The sequence below is a fragment of the Spermophilus citellus genome (assembly GCF_964194105.1).
Source record: "Spermophilus citellus genome assembly, chromosome: 15".
NCBI lineage: Eukaryota > Metazoa > Chordata > Mammalia > Rodentia > Sciuridae > Spermophilus > Spermophilus citellus.
In genome coordinates, this window is record NC_138195.1 from 23,088,590 (window position 1) to 23,110,194 (window position 21,605).

Here is a 21,605-nt window from a genome sequence, read left to right on the forward strand (position 1 = left end):
AGACCAATATCAATGGATGAAATTGAAGAAACCATCAAAAGACTACCAACCAAGAAAAGCCCAGGACCAGATGGGTATAGAGCAGAGTTTTACAAAACCTTTAAAGAAGAATTAGTACCAATACTTTTCAAGTTATTTCAGGAAATAGAAAAAGAGGGAGCTCTTCCAAATTCATTCTATGAGGCCAACATCACCCTGATTCCGAAACCAGACAAAGACACCTCAAAGAAAGAAAACTACAGACCAATACCTCTAATGAACCTAGATGCAAAAATCCTCAATAAAATTCTGGTGAATCGAATACAAAAACACATCAAAAAAATTGTGCACCATGATCAAGTAGGATTCATCCCTGGGATGCAAGGATGGTTCAACATACGGAAATCAATAAATGTTATTCACCACATCAATAGACTTAAAGATAAGAACCATATGATCATCTCGATAGATGCAGAGAAAGCATTCGACAAAGTACAGCATCCCTTTATGTTCAAAACTCTAGAAAAACTAGGGATAATAGGAACTTACCTTGACATTGTAAAAGCTATCTATGCTAAGCCTCAGGCTAGCATCATTCTGAATGGACAAAAGTTAAAGGCATTCCCTCTAAAATCTGGAACAAGACAGGGATGCCCTCTATCACCACTTCTATTCAATATAGTTCTTGAAACACTGGCCAGAGCAATTAGACAGACAAAAGAAATTAAAGGCATAAAAATAGGAAAAGAAGAACTTAAATTATCACTATTTGCAGATAACATGATTCTATACCTAGAAGACCCAAAAGGGTCTACAAAGAAACTACTAGAACTAATAAATGAATTCAGCAAAGTGGCAGGATATAAAATCAACACGCATAAATCAAAGGCATTTCTGTATATCAGCGACAAAACTTCTGAAACGGAAATGAGGACAACCACTCCATTCACAATATCCTCAAAAAAAATAAAATACTTGGGAATCAACCTAACAAAAGAGGTGAAAGACTTATACAATGAAAATTACAGAACCCTAAAGAGAGAAGTAGAAGAAGATCTTAGAAGATGAAAAATATACCCTGTTCATGGATAGGCAGAACTAACATTATCAAAATGGCGATATTACCAAAAGTTCTCTATAGGTTTAATGCAATGCCAATCAGAATCCCAACTGCATGTCTTGTAGAAATAGATAAAGCAATCATGAAATTCATATGGAAAAATAAAAGACCCAGAATAGCAAAAGCAATTCTAAGCAGGAAGTGTGAATCAGGTGGTATAGCGATACCAGATTTCAAACTATATTACAAAGCAATAGTGACAAAAACAGCATGGTACTGGTACCAAAACAGGCGGGTGGACCAATGGTATAGAATAGAGGTCACAGAGACTAATCCACAAAGTTACAACTATCTTATATTTGATAAAGGGGCTAAAAGCATACAATGGAGGAAGGATAGCATCTTCAACAAATGGTGTTGGGAAAACTGGAAATCCATATTCAACAAAATGAAACTGAATACCTTTCCCTCACCATGCACAAAAGTTAACTCAAAATGGATCAAGGAGCTTGATATCAAATCAGAGACTCTGCATCTGATAGAAGAAAAAGTTGGCTCTGATCTACATATTGTGGGGTCGGGCTCCAAATTCCTTAATAGGACACCCATAGCACAAGAGTTAACAACAAGAATCAACAAATGGGACTTACTTAAACTAAAAAGTTTTTTCTCAGCAAGAGAAACAATAAGAGAGGTAAATAGGGAGCCTACATCCTGGGAACAAATTTTTACTCCACACACTTCAGATAGAGCCCTAATATCCAGAGTATACAAAGAACTCAAACAATTAGACAATAAGTAAACAAATAACCCAATCAACAAATGGGCCAAGGACCTGAACAGACACTTCTCAGAGGAGGATTTACAATCAATCAACAAGTACATGAAAAAATGCTCACCATCTCTAGCAGTCAGAGAAGTGTAAATCAAAACCACCCTAAGATACCATCTCACTCCAGTAAGATTGGCAGCCACTATGAAGTCAAACAACAAATCCTGGCGAGGGTACTCTTGTACATTGCTGGTGGGACTGCAAATTGGTGCGGCCAATTTGGAAAGCAGTATGGAGATTCCTGGGAAAGCTGGGAATGGAACCACCTTTTGACCCTGCTATTGCCCTTCTCGGACTATTCCCTGAAGACCTTAAAAGAGCATGCTACAGGGATACTGCCACATCGATGTTCATAACAGCACAATTCACAATAGCTAGACTGTGGAGCCAACCCAGATGCCCTTCAATAGATGAATGGATAAAAAAAAATGTGGCATTTATACACCATGGAATATTACACAGCACTTAAAAATGACAAAATCATGGAATTTGCAAGGAAATGGACCGGCACTAGAGCAGATTATGCTTCGTGAAGCTAGCCAATCCCTAAAAAACAAATACCAAATGTCTTCTTTGATATAATGAGAACAATATGAACAGAGCAGGGGGGAAGAGCAGGAAGAAAAGATTAACATTAAACAGAGACATGAGATGGGAGGGAAAGGGAGAGAAAAGGGAAATTGCATGGAAATGAAGGGAGACCCTCACTGCTATACAAAATTACATATAAGAGGTTGTGAGGGGAATGGGAAAATAAACAAGGAGAGAAATGAATTACAGTAGATGGGGTAGAGAGAGAAGATGTGAGGGAAGGGGAGGGGGATAGTAGGGGATAGGAAAGGTAGCAGAATACTACAATTACTAATAGGGCATTACGTAAAATTGTGGATGTGTAACTGATGTGATTCTGCAATCTGCATTTGGGGTAAAATTGGGGGTTCATAACCCACTTCAATCTAATGTATGAAATATGATATGTCAAGAGCTTTGTAATGTTGTGAACAACCAATAAAATAAATAAATAAATAAATAAATAAATGCTCTTAAAATATTTTAATTGTAAAAATTTACAAAACAACAACAAAAAATGCATTTGCAAAGTTTGAGGACACCATTGTGAGAGATGAGATATTTGAATATCAGCCAAAATGGATAAGCTGTTCCAAGTGATGCCACATTGCCAATTCATTGCCCCATATCACTTCCATACTAGGGTGAACCTTGATTTTTCACTTTCTCTGAGTCTGTGATTTCTTCAGGGTCATCACTTTAGAACTGAAGACAGGATATCAACTTCCGCAAAAACAATTAGCCAAATATCTTTTCTGAGTCGATTTGTTAAGTTTAAGGAATAATTATCCTATTGAATAAGCCATGCCAAACCCAATTTCTGCAGAACAGTCAACATGCAGAAGAATTTTTCATTAATTATATTCATGAGTTTTTTAAATAATGTTTTGGGATTTGTACTATGGAAATTTCAACAAACACTGATCTGAAATACAATGTCAGTTAAAGACTAAAGCTGACATAATTAGGGCAGAAATTTGGAAATCCATACAAGACCTAGAATTACACTTGTAAAAAATGTTTATAAAAAGAGTTGATACTAAGCATATTACCAGGAAATTCATAACTCATGCATGAGTGAAAATAGAAAATTTTAAGATCAGATGTTCTAACTTTCCCTCAGAGTGTGAATAGATCAAGATAGAATATGTAAACTTATTTTAAACTCAAATACTCATTCGGTTATGTGAGAATTCCAGCCAGTCCTACAGATGAGACAGTTGGATAAAGGGCAGACAGGCATGGCCATGCTTGGAAGGCACAATGTTATGAAGAGGGCTTTCACACTGGAGGAATATCTAACTACTGTGTCAGGTGCTCAATCACAGAACGTCCCTCCTCTGTCCATTGGAAATATTTGTTATGCTGCTGTTTTTCTGTCAATGCCCTGATACATTGAACATTGTAGACATCAAAGATATTTATGGAAAAGCAGATACAGAGGCATTTTAAAACATTAAAAATAAAACACAGTGAGAGTTGAATAGTATATGAGGTATATTTCATGCAAATTTCCTCCATTCTCATCAGGAAATATGAAATGAACACTGTCAATTAAATGTCTTATTTATGATATGACATTGCTTTTAGGATAGCATATTTAGTGTCTCAGCAAGATCTAGTGTACTTTTTTTTAAAAAAAGAGCATAGGAAATGTAGATATTCAGATTCTTAATAAAATTTTGTAATTCAGTCTGTTTATTATATTTTTAACTAGAAAAAAGACACTGACTTCATGATAAAGGCCTACTTGGTGTGAAATTTATTTACATTTTTCATAACTGATAGTTACCATTTCAGCTTGGCCAGATATTAATTATCCCTCCATCCCCTTGTAAAAAAAAATAGTATATTTTAATGAGCAATAATCTCTTGAGAGGTGACCATGTGTGCAATTCTTTTTAGGTGATAATAAGTGGTAATATTTTCCTTAATCTTACCCTGAATATCTTAGATGGATTGGTATGTTTTTTTCTTTAACAAGTTCATGAATCCGTCAAGTGAATTCAAGTTTCTGTTCTAATTTATGAATTGGACTTAAAATACTGAAGTGAAGATCTTTTTCCCCTTAACTGAAATCTCTGAACCAGACTTATTTTTAACAACAAAAAAATCCTTTTTTTTTCATTTGAATATATCATTTTTAATGAAATTAAATGAGACTCTATGGATAAGTATTTTATATGTGTGTTTGTGGGTGGGGTGTGACAAACAGTATTTGTTTAGTTTTGCATATGTGTTATTTGCTATGTTGAACTACGTGAAAAATTATGTGTTAGAGAAAAACAAGTTGACATTTCTGAATGCTTGACATGTTCCAGAAAAGTTACATGATCTATTGAATTTTCAAAAGACTGTATGAAGTAGAACTATTTATATTCTTATAAGTGACAAAACTTGAGGTCTATTTAGTTGAAATATCCAATTTGCAAGAAAATAGCAGACATAGGATGTGAATCCAAATCTGTCTCCTGAATGCCTGTGCTCTTGAATTCCATAGGTGACTGACTGCTAAGCATGTCTCACAAGGAAGGCTTAATTGTAATGCAGAGTTTGTATCCTGGCAGTAATTCAGTTGTTAATAGAGTTCTGTAACTAGTCCTCATTTTTTAGTATAATGCTTCAACCATGTGTACAAAAAGGCTCCTGTCATCTGTCATCCTAGTCTCTCCTGTGGGATAATCAATAGAAGTTATGTTATATTTGAATATTCCTTAATGAGTACAGACTGCGTAAGTGACTAACTTGGAAAGTCAATGGAGAGATGATTCAGCTCACTATTCCTTTTGGCAAATATCATCTAACAGAGGATATGGATGTGTCAGGCTTTTATTCCCCAGCGGCACTCAACAGTGATCTTTCTTGAGGAAAGGCTACAACAAGATGATACATTTTTTAAAATAGGTACACATCTTAATTATAATTTTTACAAATGGCAAAATGAACATTACTATGAATGAATGTATAGATAAGATTTCAGAATCAGTTAATACATTTTCTTTTGTAGACACTGAGGAAAGTGTGTGTTTTTAAATATTAGAAATAGCAGTTTAGTTCACTGAAAGCTAATAAAGATCCAGCATACCTTTGCTAGAATAATGTACCATTCTTCACAAAGATGCTGAACAACTAGATTGGAAGTTTCTTTATGATAGTAAATACATGGACTTCAGTGAGACGTTAGATTCTCATGAATTTCTTGTGTAATGTAGTAAAACAGGCTTTACATCAACTCAATTTCAGGTGGATTTGGAACAAAAAATTCTATTTGAATGATGATCAATTCTATTTGAATGAGTGGAGTTTCTGGTTGTTTCAAGGGCAATGCTTTTTATTAATGGCATAAATAAGGAAATAGCTTAAATACTCATCAAATTATTGAAGTTTTTATAAGGGGTACTTTCTTATTTATAAAAGATAATTAATATCTTATAGAAAGAATTGAATTGAGGGATTGTCAGATCAGATACAAATGAATCTGATATACTAATCAGTATCAAGTAGACTATGTACAAATGCCAAATATCTAAAAAGTATACATGAATTGGTAATAGATTCCATATATCTGGAACATATTAGAAAAAAGGAGAGGAAAAAAAGCAGTGATAATATTCAGATTGTCATAAGAAAGTAATTCTCTTCAAAGTTTAAAAAAAATAGATGGTCTTCTATATCCAGTTCTTTCTGGCAATTGATTCAGAAGCCAGGGTGAATCTGTAGAGAGAAGTGGGAAAAAATGGAACAGCTGAAGATGTCACAAATTTAAAATGATACTGGTTTTCTTCCTAAGCTGAGAGCCTGCTCACGATGGTTCATCCAGTAAGAATGTGGGGACCTCCTATGAGAGATGGGGCCATGTCAGGCTAGAACTATATTAATTAAGTAAGGAAAATATTCAAGAAGTTCACAATTCAGTGTTTGGACAGACAAGTAAAACAATTAATACAATTTAGTGGAAAAAAATACTTTCATCAAAGTTTTGTTTTACAAAAGAAGAGAGTTTTCTAAACATGTAGGATGCTAATACAGATGGTTGGTAGGAGCCATACTTTAAATTTTGAATTTTGACCTTTTCCAAACTAACGATATACATTAATATACTCTTGTGATGTTGGGCTGCTAAAGAGACCCTCGGCTCCCAGTCATCCACTTATTGTGGAGGTCAATAACATATAATCTATGGTGTTCACTGAGTCACTGTGCACTATGTACAATGCACTATGTTACTGAGCCAACAGGTACTATAGACTTTTGTACAGTTCCAACAAAACATTCTTGGTTTATAATGAGTTCAGTGGAACACGAATCTATCGTGAACCAAGGAGCCTTGCTTGGCATGTTTTACACACATGCACATAAATAGGGTTTGGGTCCACATGCATGTGGGAAAGACCAGGCTCTACAATTCTATTGCACAATGGTCCCAAACCTTTGGTATGCAGCTGTCCACTTGTGAATCTCAAGGAGAAGTCCGTGGAAGGCAACATTTTAAAAATCATTTGTCCAGGAAAGCATGTTTCATAGACCTAGTGTTTAGATAAATCTCCCGATAAAAGAAACACAAAAGAATGATCTCTTAGATGTCTTCAGAATGACTGGGTACATCTGAAGACATGAGAAAAAATTTTAAAATATTCCTACAATTCGGTGACAAGGAAAAGAAATATAAAGAAATGGGAAAAAGAAGAACAAAAGTAAATAAAGATGGAAGAGTAACAGGGGTTTTGGAAAATAGTGAAAGGTGCCAGGTAATTGGATAAACATCACAGACATGAAAAAGAATGGCAGTTGATGTAGTCAATCAAGAGGTCAGAACAGATTACAGTGACCCTGTCTGCCTTCCCCAAAAAGCATAATTTTATCTTGTTGCAAAAGAAAATGTTCTGAGGTTTCAAACAGGGAAGTGCGCAGATTTCTCTTAAACAGTTTATTCTGTCAACAGCTGAGTTTAGTGTTTGACTGCAGGCAGAATGCCAGTTAATGGGACATGCTCAGGATTTTACTTGAAATTTCATCAAATTCTCTTTGAGCAACACTGTAGATATTGTGAAGGCGAATTTTCATATAGGATGTGTCAGATGCAGAGAAAGCTGAGGGAAGAGTGCTTGGGGAAACAGCCGGTTGAGGTTCAGCCTCCCACAAGGTGGCCCCTGAACGGGTCTCTAAGGAAAGGTTATTTCGACCAGCAGAAGTGGAACATCCTAGTGGAGATGTTAAACAGGAATTGAGAAAGGCAATGTGAAAATATTGATTCTCATTAGCAAAAAAAATGCACATAATAATTTAAATTGCATTTAACATTTTATTTAAAATGTAAATAAGATCATGTCATTTTCCTGCAAAAAAAAAAATAGTGGATAATGAAATCCAGACACTAAACACTGCCATGCCAAGACCTCCATGATGTGACTCTTCCTTCCTTCTGACTGCTTCTGCCACATCACTTTCCTTGTTCTATCTACACCAGGGCTTTTGCACTAGCTCCACCCTCAATTTTATCTATCTTACTTATCGGCATATGGGTTGGTTTTCCTCATAAAGAATGCAGTTGAATTACACTTTCTTTCTCTTTTTTTAGGGGGTGTATACAGGGAATTGAACTTGGGAGCGCTTAACCACTGAGCCACATCCTCAGCCCTACTTTGTATTTTATTTAGAGACAGGGTTTCACTGAGTTGCTTAGGGCCTTGCTAAGTTGCTGAGACTGGCTTTGAACCCACTATCCTCCTGCCTCAGCTTCCTGAGCTGCTGGGATTATAGGCATGCACTACCATGCTGGGATGAATTACACTCTCCAAAATACTTTTCCTGACACTCGAGTCTATATGTTTTCTGTTTCAATCAGATCAGCATCTTTTGTTTCCTCCACTGTGTTTATTGCTATCTGGTTTATTTATTCAATTCTTATCATTCTTCTCACTTTCTCACTAGAAAATAAGTTCTATGATAGTAGCACTGTTCATTGCTGCATCTCCAGCCCAATAATTAGCAGAAAAGCTCCATATTTCTTGTATCAACATGTTTAAAATGAATTTAAATATTGTATGCTTTTTAATAACTCTTAATTTGCTTATATGATTAAATATAAAAAGTGTAAATAAAGCATTAATGAAACAAGATCACAGGGGTTAGTTCTGAATCGACTCTCAAATACTAGTACTTTTTGTGGAGACTTTCCCTGTTTAATCAGTGAAATAAAAATGGCATTCCTCTAAAAATGAGGAATTCTCAAAGTTGTAGCTTCAAGTTAGGTCACTTAGGAATCCTGGTTATTAATGTATTCGGTGTTGACCTTTCCAATAGGACTGGGAACAGGTGAAGTCGAGTAATCTTCACTTATCCATTGACATGGCCTCACTGGAAGGCACATTCACTCCTCAGTAGCTTTTCATCCACTTTAGGTTTTGGCTAACTCACCATTATCTAAATGGTTAAGTTTTTGATCTGGGAAAAACTGATTCTACATCCATTTGAGTGTCCTAAGTATACTTTGTAAGTATTCAAAAGCACTGTATTCATGTTTGGACTATGTGTTCTCAAGGCTGCTATTAATGAAAAAGGAAGACCAAAAAAGTTTGTCTTTTTAGAAACCTAGTAGATGATTATTGTTCAATGTGTACCCAAAGGCCTTTGGAAGGGAAAGGAACATGTTCCACTGATAAATAGTAAAGGTGAATTATAATGCAAATCAAAATATCTGCAAAACCCAAGTTATCCCCATAGATGATGGTGGGTTTTATCCAAATATAATAATATTCCCTTGCCTTATTCTGTGCTTGGTTCCAAGCATATTGAACCAGGACATAAACATACTGCACTAGGGTCTTAGCTGTAGAAGCTATATCATGGGTAGATCTGCCAGTTTAAGCAAATAAAATTTCAGGACACCCATTTAAAGTTGAATTTCCAATATACAACAAATAATCATTTAGTGTAGGCATATTTCATGTCTCGCATGAGGGGTATCTATATAAAAGTGTTTACATCAAATTCACATAACTCAGTGTTGAACATTTTACTTGACAACCATAGCTACATGGCCATGGGCTCAGTTAAGGGTCTATCCATAGTGATCCATTACTGTCTTATACTCCAGTATCTATAAAGGTTGAATTTAAATTTGTTGTCTCATAAGATAAACAGAATTTAAAAAAAGATAAGCAGAATTAATGAGGAGAGCAGAGGCATCAGAGTGATTTCTGTATCTCAGGGGGAACCCCACTTGTTACATGAGAATTAGGCAAAATTAATACTAAGCTGTTTCGGAATTATCTTTTGCCAGCTATGGTTGTTTAACAAGGCAAATGCAGTCTGTATGATCATTGGTTCTGGGCACAATGGGTCCTGCTGTCAGAGCAATTGATGGAGGATTTTAAAGCCAAGTACTTATTGTGAATGAAATAGCTTAGTACCTCAGATATGGATACTTCAAAAAACAAATGGTAGTATGCTAACTTAGTTTATCAGCTTTTGAGAAAGAAAATAGCATTTAACTTACCAGCAGATGCAGCTCAAGGCTATATTAATGAAGTAATAACAGCTGTGCCTTTATCTGTTCACTACCCATTTATTTCCCCATTATATACACACTGCTAACTTTAGTCAGAAACATGTTTTTTTATGAGAATATGGAGCCTTTTTTCCCCTATAAGAAAAAAAATCAAGTCATCTATTTTCTAGAGTTGAGCAGTAGAATCCATAGTGGTTCAATGATTCAACTTTTCTGTGGATGTAAGAAAAAGGGTACGCTATAAGATTCAAACGTGCAATTGAAAGTATGTATACTTTGAAGCCACGCAATTATACATCAGATCTTGACTCTGTCTTTATACTGAGACATGGGACATCTGATTGCCTGTCTATCCATCTATGTGTATTAAATAACATCTACCTCTTAGGGTTCACTGATATAAAGATTAATAATAAAACACAACATATATGCATATGTCAGACACACTATACCATCCCTTTATTCATTTCCTAATATTTTGTATTGATTACTCAGTTTCTTTGTGTGTGTAAACCCTCAAGGATAGAATGAACTAGTCATATTCTTTGGGAGTTCACATTACCCTTCCTTATGGCCCACCACTCTAACACAGCCTCATATGTATATTTTGTCTTTTGCTTTACTTCAGTCAATTATGGTGTCACTGTAGGTTATAACTCTTTCCCAAAAATAATTTTTGAGAGTGCCATGAAGGTATTATTCTCTTATCATAGCATTGGCTCGGTGTCTGAATCTGCTTATCTAAATCTAAAGTGCCTTAACTGAGTCTCAAAAGTGACATGCCACCATTTTTTTCCATATTTTAGTTGTTAAAAGTTATTTACTGGGTCTAGTTCATATTCAAGGGAAGGCTAGTTTCAAAGGAGACAGACTACAGGAGCAGCCTATTATACACTTTGCTGTTCTACATTGGAATCTCATATGCTACTAAGACCTGTGTCACATATCTTTATGTGTAAGATTGTTGGCACTATCCATCTCAGGTGGGAAACCCTTTGTGTCCACCAAGTAGAATGGCAGCAAGCTCAGGCTCAAATATCTGTGAAGCCAATGATCAGATCAGCAGATAGTGAAAACCATGTGTCGGTGGACAAGTCTAGATTCTTCACCTGAAAAATGGAATGTTGATAAGTATTTCAATGAAATGTAGTTAGAATAAAGCAAAATGATACATTAGAAGAAAGTAAACATATTCTTAAAGACATGTTTAGGATGTGCCAGATATGTAGATGACATTTTTTAAAAAGTAGTTGGAGGTTAAGTTGTTTTATGTGGAATGTGCTATTTAACAAAGGATCCTTTTCATTCTTATTCAAAGACATTGGAAGTTATGTGACTATAAAAAGGCATGTGCTAATTCTGATTAAAATCACACATTATGTATATGTAGGTACATCTTTAAGCAATTGCCCAAACTCATTCCTCTGAACAAATGATATGACTACTATCGGATCATAAATATGAAAGAGACTTCTAACAACTTTAGGTTAAACTTATCCCTTTTACCTGGTCAGCTTTTTACATAGAGAAGAAACCAGGCTACCCATGTAGTCTAATGCAAGGGCAAAATAGATTCCTAGGATCTAATCTTTGCCTTTTTAATTACTAGTGTTGTGAGTTTGGGTACATTTATTTCCCTCAGTCTCAGTTTTCTTGCCTGTAAGCAGGGCTGATGCTTGTACTTATTCTAGCTCTTGAAAGTGTTGGAAGTTGAAAAGACTTTTCCTCAGCCAACTTGTGTCTGTTCATGCCTTCCCTGATAGGCTGTCTAGTATTTCAAGAAATTTAGTATGACCTATTCCTGAGTCTTATCTCCTTTTACTACTTATGATATTTTAAAAAATTCTTTCCTTACCTGTAATCTTGATATGTGAAAACCTTGGTTTCACAGTACCTCTTCATGTTCTAGGGTATTTCAAAATTTAGATGCAATAATGCATCCATGCTCTTAAAGTAGCCTATGTGCAGTAAGTGCTCCAAACATTTTGATTTCTCTATTATTTTTACATTCTCTATTACTCTTCCTCTACTAAGGGGGAACAATCGTAAACATTTTATTTCAGGTTTTCTCCTCTTATGTGTTTTATGTGGTGGAGATTATAGTGTGCAGTCCTATCTTTTTTCTATATATTTTAATTGACTTTAATTGGGATCAAAATTTTATTTAGATGTATCTTGTCATTAGTTCTGACTTAATGTTTTGTATAAGAAATATAATGAGTTTATATCTAGTTTTATGTATGTAACATTAAAAATTAGAGGAGGAAAAAGGTATTTGCCTCACACAACTAATGTTGTTTGATACAGTCTAGAGTTGGAAAAAAATATTCTTGGACCACTAGTAGTGAACTGGTCTAGGTCTGTCTTTCACCACCTATACTTACATAATAGAATTATAATAATTTATTCAACCAAAATATAGGGCTTTAGGGATGGTTGTATCATTAGCCATTTCTTAATAATTTTTATTTAATACCAACAGAAAACATATTTTTGCATATTGATTCTATCTTATAATAATTTGAGCTTGTTCATTCTGTCCTTCAGGCATGTGCACTCACAGGTAAAGACATGCTGAGAAGTTGGCAACAAACATCTATTGTTTGTTTTAAAAATTGGACCACAATCTCAGAACTAGTTGCCTATTTGAATATCTTTCTTTGGCTTGATATTACAATAGGAAAATTGATTCATTCTTCTACAGAATAAGAATAATGATTTACTTAAAATTTTTCCACAGATTTGTTTTATTTTCTAGATAATGTGTGGTCCTGTATATATTTTACTACTGAACACTTATTGGGATTTTCACACGGAATTATGATAAAAATGCAAAAGTATGATTTCTAGTACCTGAACGTTATTAAAGGAAATATCTTTGGAAAAGCTGGAGTTTTCTCTGAGGTTTAAGCTGTGTTTCCATTGGGCTAGAAGGATCCAATGCTGCAGGACAAGATTGCTTCATTACACTAAATATCTTAGGAGGCTGGCATCTCTGCCAAGTTATTATATTGAAACGGCAATGTATATGCATATTATTATTTGTTTAATGAATGCCTTGAAATTTTTGCCAGTTAATAAAGCTTCTTCAGTTTCTAAACTTATATAAAAATGAGACCAAAGTAATTAATACTCATTGTGATTTGTTTTTAGCATAAAATGACCAAGCTGAGTGCAAACTTCAACATAGCCTTTATTCAGCCATGAAATCACACATTGATGGACCCACTTTTCTGGTGGAAAACGAGCCACTGGTCAAAAGGGGTGTCTGTGCTTTTATAAGGGTTACACTGAGAGGTTACTTAAGTATTGACAGAGCATGTCAATTTTGGCACTCGGGAAAGAGGTTTTTACTGTGCAATATTGTGAGAATTTGAGACTTCTTTTTACTGGGCAATATTGTAAGAATTTTAGATTTGTTTTTACTTGGAGAAGAATGGATGGTCTAGGGTCAGCATTCAGTATTTATCTCTTTCCCTCCAGGGTCCCATTGTACTGTCACTGGGAAAGGATTTACCTTGGGAAGGATCAATGCTTTGCTTCCTCCCAGAGACTACCATTCTAGGCTTGATGGATATCTCCTCCCCAGAGATTGTCTTGCCACAGGATGATGTTTGCTTCCTTTCTAGGGATTGTCTCACTGGGAAAGGATCTATGTTATCTATGCCTTCTTCCTCACTCCCTTTTCCCTTTGTCATTTTCCATACCTTACAATTTGGTTTTCAAAAATTTTTAAATTAAATATATGTTGTAAGCTAATTGCAAAATAATTACTATAGCATTCAGGTTTTGAAGAAATAGGGCATCTTTTGGGGGAAATTTTACAGAATATTACTTGAAAATGAATCCCCCTTTTAAACTTTAAAAGTGGTTAAGCTACGGTTCATTTGGGGATTCTATCACACACTGAAGTTAACTCATATGTATGAACATCTATTATTGAAAATGCCATAAGAGCTTTCTCCTTTTGCATTTTTCTATCAAAGATATTTTTGCATGAGAAGATGTTTAAACATCCTTGGGTTTTAAAGCTCTTTTATAGAAGGATGGATTCCCCCCCCCCCTATCATCCTTCTCCTGCTTATATGCCTTGGATTTTCCTTATTTATTTGTTTTTTTAGAAATTCTTTTTTTTTTCCTTTCCTTGGAGCTGAACTCTACCAGCAGTACCTTTCATTGCAGTGATTAATTTAGAGATTTTCAAATTTAGCAACATATCATATTAAAGCCATTTTACTGGAAGAGCAATGCATTTTTAGCAATTCTGAACCCTTCTTAAAAGTACAAATTGAATCTATATGTTTGAGGCTTTTTCAATTAAATTAAAACTGTTTTAGTTGTATCATTTTATCTTTCTAACTGATTTACTTAACTGAAGTAATAAGGGACTAACACTCTTGGGGGCTTTGAGGTTTAAAATTGTCAATGCCGTCAAGTTATTTAGAATATTTTCACAGTTATAGGAACATGGGTGAAAGGGAACTTTGAAACTCATGACTCTGAAATATAGATTTTTATATGAATTGAAGTCAAGAGATGCTAGAAGATTTCCCTTCATTTACTCAAGTAGACAGATACAAAGCTAGAATGCTGTAGAAAGAATTTTTGATTATTTATTATTAGATAAAATCTTATAATTTCAGTGTTTTTGTTTTTAAATGGCAGCTAAATCATATCCTGGACTTTCCATTGCTATTTATATCTAGATAGAAAGATAGATGTAGAGAGAGAAGACAGGAGGGGAGAAGAGGGGGTATAGTAGAGGATAGGAAAGGTAGCAGAATACAACAGTCACTAATAGGGCAGTATGTAAAAATGTGGATGTGTAACCAATGTGATTCTGCAATCTGTATTTGGGGTAAAAATGGGAGTTCATAACCCACTTGATTCTAATGTATGAAATATGATATGCCAAGAGCTTTATAATGTTGTGAACAACCAATAATAATAATAAAAAAAGAAAGATAGATGTGTTAGTCAGCTTTCTCTTACTGTAACATATGTCTGAGATAAGCAACTTATAAAAGGAAAAGGTTTAATTTGGCTCACAGTTTTTTGAGGTTTCAGTACTTGATTGCTTGACCCTGTTCCTTTGGACCTGTGGTGAGGCAGTATATCGTGGCCTGAGCATGTGGTGTAGAGCAAAGACACTTAATTCATGGCCAGAAAGCAAGAGAAAGAACTAGAAAGGGGCCAGATTCCCCTCATCCTCTTTAAGAACATTTTCTAGTGACCTAGAACCCCCACCCCACCAGTGCCCACCTCTTAAATTTTCCACTACCTCCAAAGAGTACCATCCTGGGGACCTAATTTTTACCAAATGGAATTTAGGAGGACACTTGACTTCCAAAAAATAGCAAGAAATAAATGTATGTATTATTCTACAATGATCCCATCTGATTATCTTTGATACTTGATGATAGCCTTGTAAAATCATTCTAATAAACAAAGATGCTTTATCATAGAAGCATTTTTTACTTTACAAAAATGTCATGGGGAACAATTTCCTGTACTCCTTTTTTCTTCTTCTTAGTCTGACTCCCCAGATGTGGTATAGCAGAATGAGTAGGACCTGCTCTTACATGTTATTATTGTATTGCTGTTTTCATGAAGATTCTACAAGCTCATGCTACTGAATTGCAACTCAGAGATGAGTCTAATGGGAGGTTTGGTTAAGTGGTGCTAAAAGACTAGATTTCTACAAGGAACCTGTAATATCTTGACATATCCATGCACAATTTACCATTACCCTGGACATGTTATTCTACTTTTACCTAGATGACATTTAAAATTTCTTCATATATAAAAACAAAACAAAGTTCAACTAAATACACGGTTCAAAGAGTTTATAGCAAATTAGAAAGAACTTGGCTCAGAATTAAATTTTTCCATTCCTGCTGTACAGAGCAAATTGTTAGAATCAGCATTCATAATTGAGCTCAGCTAAAGGCTTTGTTTCACAATTTGCTTTAAGATAATTAGAAAAATGTGCATAAAAGCATGACATGTATAAACCACAGGTATATTCATTCAAATGTATTTTGTGTAGTTTATATTTATGGCTCATTTTGTAAAGCCAAATTTACTGTATTGAAACAGACAATTAAGAAAGGTAAAGAGACTAGCATTGACCAGCAACTGCAATATGCTAGGCAGGATGCCAGGCATTGCCCAAGCTCTATCTCAGTTAATCTTCTCTAACATAAATATTGCCACCATTTCACAAAAAAAGGAAACCGGACTATATAAAAGAAAAACTCGGTATGGGAGAGAAATTCATATATTCTTATTTGGGGAATATGCAGGTCTAATCAAAATAATTATAATATAAATCCAAATACTTTGCAGTAGAGACATAGATTAGATCCAGTTCTTCTGGCTAAAATTCCAGTTATTTTTGCAAAAACAGTTTGCATTATGAGTTATTTTGAATAAGACATGTTTTAGTCTTATTAAGACAATAAGACATGTTTTTTTAATTTAAATTGTAATTTGCAGTGATTAATTTAGAGATTTTCAAATTTAGCAACATATCACAGCATTATTATACATCACGCAGAAACCATTGACAAGAGATTCTGTATTGACACCCTATTTTCTTTAACAAAATGGAGTCAGATGACTAGAAATTGGTTCCAAAAAATTGAACATAGAGACAAATCCAATTTGTACTCTCCAACACTATCTTGTAAACTGTATTTAGCAGTGACATTAAGAATATTGTTTATATATATATATATATATATATATATATATATATATATATACACACACACACACACACACACACACACACATACACTCATGATGTAAAATTAAAAATAAATGTCATATATTCATATACCAAAGTTCCATGATCAAATGTGTTGAGCAAGTCCTGAGATGAATCAAATAGTTGTCTCTAAATTTTATAAATGTTCAGCTCCATTGATGTGAAAATACACTTTGCGAAACTCTAAGAGGGAAATGGAATTTTTAAAGTCCTCCAAAGTTTTAGATAGCAAAAACCATTTTTACAAGAAAAAGTTGTTAACCTTAAAGTATAAGAAGTCAGGATAATATCTTGGGAAATATTTATTGACTTACTTTACAAAAATTTACTATTTATATACCAATAATTATATAGGTTTTAAGGATTGCTATGGTTTAGCTATGAAGCATATCCCAAAATCTCATGTGTTAGATAAATCAAGAAGTTTCAGGGGTGAAATGATTAGATTATAAGAGATGTTAACCTAACCAATAGATGGGTCCACTGATCTGGATTAACTGGGTGGTAACTCTAGGCAGGTAGGGTGTGGCTGGAGAAAGCAGGCCATTGGAAGTAGTCCAAGGAGGAAGTCGGCCTGTTTGGGGTTTATATTTTGTCCCTGGTGAGCAGAGCTCTGTCTCTGCTTCCTGACCATCCTATCCTGAGTTGCCTTCCTCTGCCATGCCCTTCGCCATGATGTTCTGCCTTACGTTGTGCCCAGAGCTTACAGTTGGTGGACCAATGACTGACACTCTGAAACTGTGAACCAAAATAAACTTTTCTCGCTTTATATTTTTCTTGTCAGGTCGTTTGTTTACAAAGAAAAAAAAGACTGACCAAAATAATCTGATATTACAATTAGGAAAAAGAACAATTACGGATGTCTCCAGGGTTTTGGACATAATCATTGGAAAGGTGGCTACCGCTAATTGGAATGAGGAGAAACTAAGAGGAAGTTTTCAGAGCAATGATTGGATTGAAGGATTTCATTTTGGGGTATTGTAATTTTGAAATGCATTTTACATACTCCAGTATGGAAGTTGATTTGGTAGATGGAATACTACAGTATACAAATCATTTAGACAGAGCACATTGGAATATTTAGTGGGACATCTACAATTCCTAATTTATAGAATTTTCAACATATACTAAAATTCTGTAAGTTACCATTGTGCTGCCATGCATCTGCCAGAAACAAATTGCAAGAAAAGAAGTGGTAGGACAAAAATACTTTTACTCACCCTTATGTAGTTCTTATTTTATTTTCTTTCTTGGAGTTATCCATACAACCGCACAGTCATTGCTGAGTGCTTAGTGACCATGCAATGCTCCCTCTGAAGGAATCTCAGTAGTAGTGTGTCTTAAGAATCCTGCTGAGGACCAGTACTGTGCAGTCAACATCTTCAATTAATGCTCCCTTCAAAGAGATATAGAGATCTTCTGTTTTGACAGAGATAGTTAGTGTCACCATTTGGCCAGACTAAACGATTTCTCTTCTGAATCTGGTGAAAGCTTGCCAGGAAAGTCAATATCTAAGTGAATTTAACAGACTATTCTCAGCCACTTGGGTTACTATGAATACTCTATTAGTAAATATAGCAAATTTAGATGATTTCTTTCGTAATTATTTTTTTCCTAGACAAATTCAATTACTTTTTAAAATATTTTAAAGAATTTGGGGCATATAGAATATGTACAATATAGAAAAAAACAATGTGAAGCTTATTTAGTATAGGACACAAACCCATTGAAGTAACCATGCTAAGTGAAAGAACAGTGTTGGCTATTATTAGAAACCATGTGGCCTTTCCAAATCACAACATTTCATCACCTCAAAACCAAAAGAAAACAGAAACAACCAAGAACCTATTGTACTCATTTTCTTCTTGTGTTTAGCATTTTATCACCAGAACACTGCAGTTTAACCTTTTTATTGTATATTCCATATACATTTATGAATATATTGTCATAATATGAATGCATCATAATTTATTCATACTATTGTTCATGAGACTTTGGTTTGTTTCTAGTTGTAGGATGTTAGAACTAATTCTGCCATAGACATTGCCGTAGCCATATTTGTATAAATGTGTATTCATTTTCCTTCAGTATTGTTAGGCCATAAGATAACTACACTTATCTACAAATTTAATAGATAATGTGAACAATTTTTGTGTGGTAGCTTTTTTACTTTTTCATTTGTTTTCCAAAAGAGGCTGAATGGATTTATACTCCAACCTGAATTGTCTTTAGAATTTCTTTTACTACATTTTCTCTTTCACAGATGAAATGAGTCCCACCATTAAAATTTTGTCATTCTACTTTGTGTGGAGTAGCATCTCATTTCTTTCCCAAATGAGAGTTTAAGCAAATTTTCACTTTGTTTTGACATGTGATAACTTCCTGTTTGTGAAGTATCTGTTAGATTTTTTTGCCCATTTTCTAATGGATTTTCTCATTTATATCATAGAGTAATTCTTTTTTTTTTTTAATCTTATTCCCTTTATTCTCTTCAACTAATCAACATGACCACCAGTGACACAACACTGTTACTGACACACAACACTCAAAAGTGGGGCCTCTCTTCACAGGGACAAGTCAGGTAAGTGGGGCTTCCCTCATGGGGGCAAATGAGTCTGGGAGCTGGTCACCTCAGGGTGGAGGTCATGGAGCCCCACCTCTTGGTTGTGATGGTTTCAAGTTCCCCCCACTACAGGATTCATGCCTAGTTCTTTTGAGTTCCCATCTGACCTCCATAGCAACAGCAGTTTCAAGTTTCACTCTAAGCTCAGATCAGTTTCTAGACCCTCCCTTCTGCTTTCACCAATGACTCCTGGCCTCTGGCTGATGGAGTCCTCCACTAGGGCACTTCTGAGGGCTCTGGGGCTGGCATGGAGTTGGATAAGAGGGTTTGACTATATTATGCCTTCCAGACTGTTCTGGTGGGCAGTTGTCTGGATCCCTGGCCCTGTCTGAGCCAGTCAGGACTCTGACACTGCCACCTCCCTGCTTAGTTTCTCAGATGTAGCTGGCTCCAGGAGGGATGAACCTGGCTAAAGAAGTTTGAGAAGGAGGGCAAGAGAGAACAGGCCACTCCCAGAGGTCTCTGACTCTGCCCCTTTCCTACTGGGAAGCCCTAGACTCCACCAGCAGTGTCCATATCATCCATTCAGTACCTGAGCCAAGACCCTTAGCCTTTACCTGTCCCCACAACATGCGAGCATCCTACTATGTACGCTACACCCTAGTCCTCAATAGGCTACAGGTGACCTTGAGTAAGACCACCTCCCCCAAAAGCTGTTCCCCAGCACTCTTCTGAGGACAGATTCTCAGACCTGTGTCTGAGAGAATCTGCTCCTAGCTTTAAGGAGTTTGTCTCTACAACTGAAGTTTCTGCTACCATCTTAGAAGGGAACAAATCGGCTTAGACTTGGAGGACTAATCTCCTCTGAGTCTTATAGGGACACCCCTTCATGGACATTTCTGACAATAGAGATTTGCAGTCAGGCTCCTCAGTGGACCTCTTTTTCCTGGCACTTGGGTGGGGTGGGGCTTAATGAGGAGGTTAACAAGGCCCTCTCACAATTATATAAGACCTGCCTTTCCTTTCCTGCAGCAGGCCTCATCTTTTTCTCCCACAATGTTATAGATTTTGATCCTTTTAGAATTGAGGGCTATCCCTCTGTGGACAGGATAGATGAGGGTGAAGGGTTTTCACCTTTTGAACTTACAGATAATGAGATTAGAGGTCTCATTCACAGCTTTGTAGGAATCCAGGTAGCGCCTCTCTGGGCATGTGACTCCTGAAGAGCCACCTCACCTCTCAGTCCTCCTACTCCAGGACAGTGCATTGCTGGTGCCAGTGTGGGGTCAGGGGGCACTTCCTTTCCAACTGAGCACTAAGCAGAGATCTCCCCATCTTTAAAGGTTTCCAGGGTTGTGGGGGGATCCTTGTTGCAGATGCTTCTTTTCAGAGTCTTCTCTCTTTAACCATTTTATAAGGCACCCATCTCTCCCCATCACACAGCCCCAGTCACATAAGCAGGTTTGGCTGGGTTTATGAAGTATAGCTGTGCAGTGTGTGAGGAGAAGTGAGCCTGGTAGAAGGTTCTCATCCTTCCATTTCCCTCCAGTGGTTTCCAGCTAAGGAGAGAGGAGCCAAGGGGGGTGGAATCTTCCCTTTCAAAGGCCAGGATCACATCAGAGGGCTCTAGGTACCAGGTGAGGAAGTTGGTCGGACTTCTGTAGACTTTTTCGGGACTTCTGGTCCAGTCTGTGGGGAATCTGGGCACCCACCACTGCACATGGGCTGGCTCATCCTGTGGACAGCCTTGCCACCGGCTCACATGAAAGGCTGAGGTTTAAAATCAGGTTGCTGGCTAATCAAAGCTTTCTATTTTGTTGTCTTGCCATCCCTTGTCACCACAGAGAACCCTCAAGTGGCTCTCGCTGACTCAGTCTAGGGAGGACAACCACATACAAGTCTTGAGTCTCTGAAGGGATTTATTCTTTGGAGGTCGACTAGCAGCGGTTCTCCCTCTCCACTGAGGACAGAATTTGAGGAAATGAGCTGCCACTGCAGCAAGACTGGGGGCAGTTAGATTTCAGGAAAAACCTCCTGACCGTGAGACCTGAGAATGTGGCAGAGGCCACCACCAATCCTGGAGGCCTCTTGGAGTAGACTTCCCAGCTGGGCTGGGGAAAGTGGTCCTGCCTGGCTCAGGAAGAACCTTGGCCGGGATCTGCTTGCATTTACAGTTTAACAAGTTCTTGGAAAGGGGAGAATCTGGCCTGGAGTTTGCTGGGTTCCATTTGAACAATTTCTCTACCTTGCCTCCCTCCAAGCAATCTAACAGAAATTCCCCCTAATTTTTGTGGTGGTTTCCCAGTATTCTTACACTCC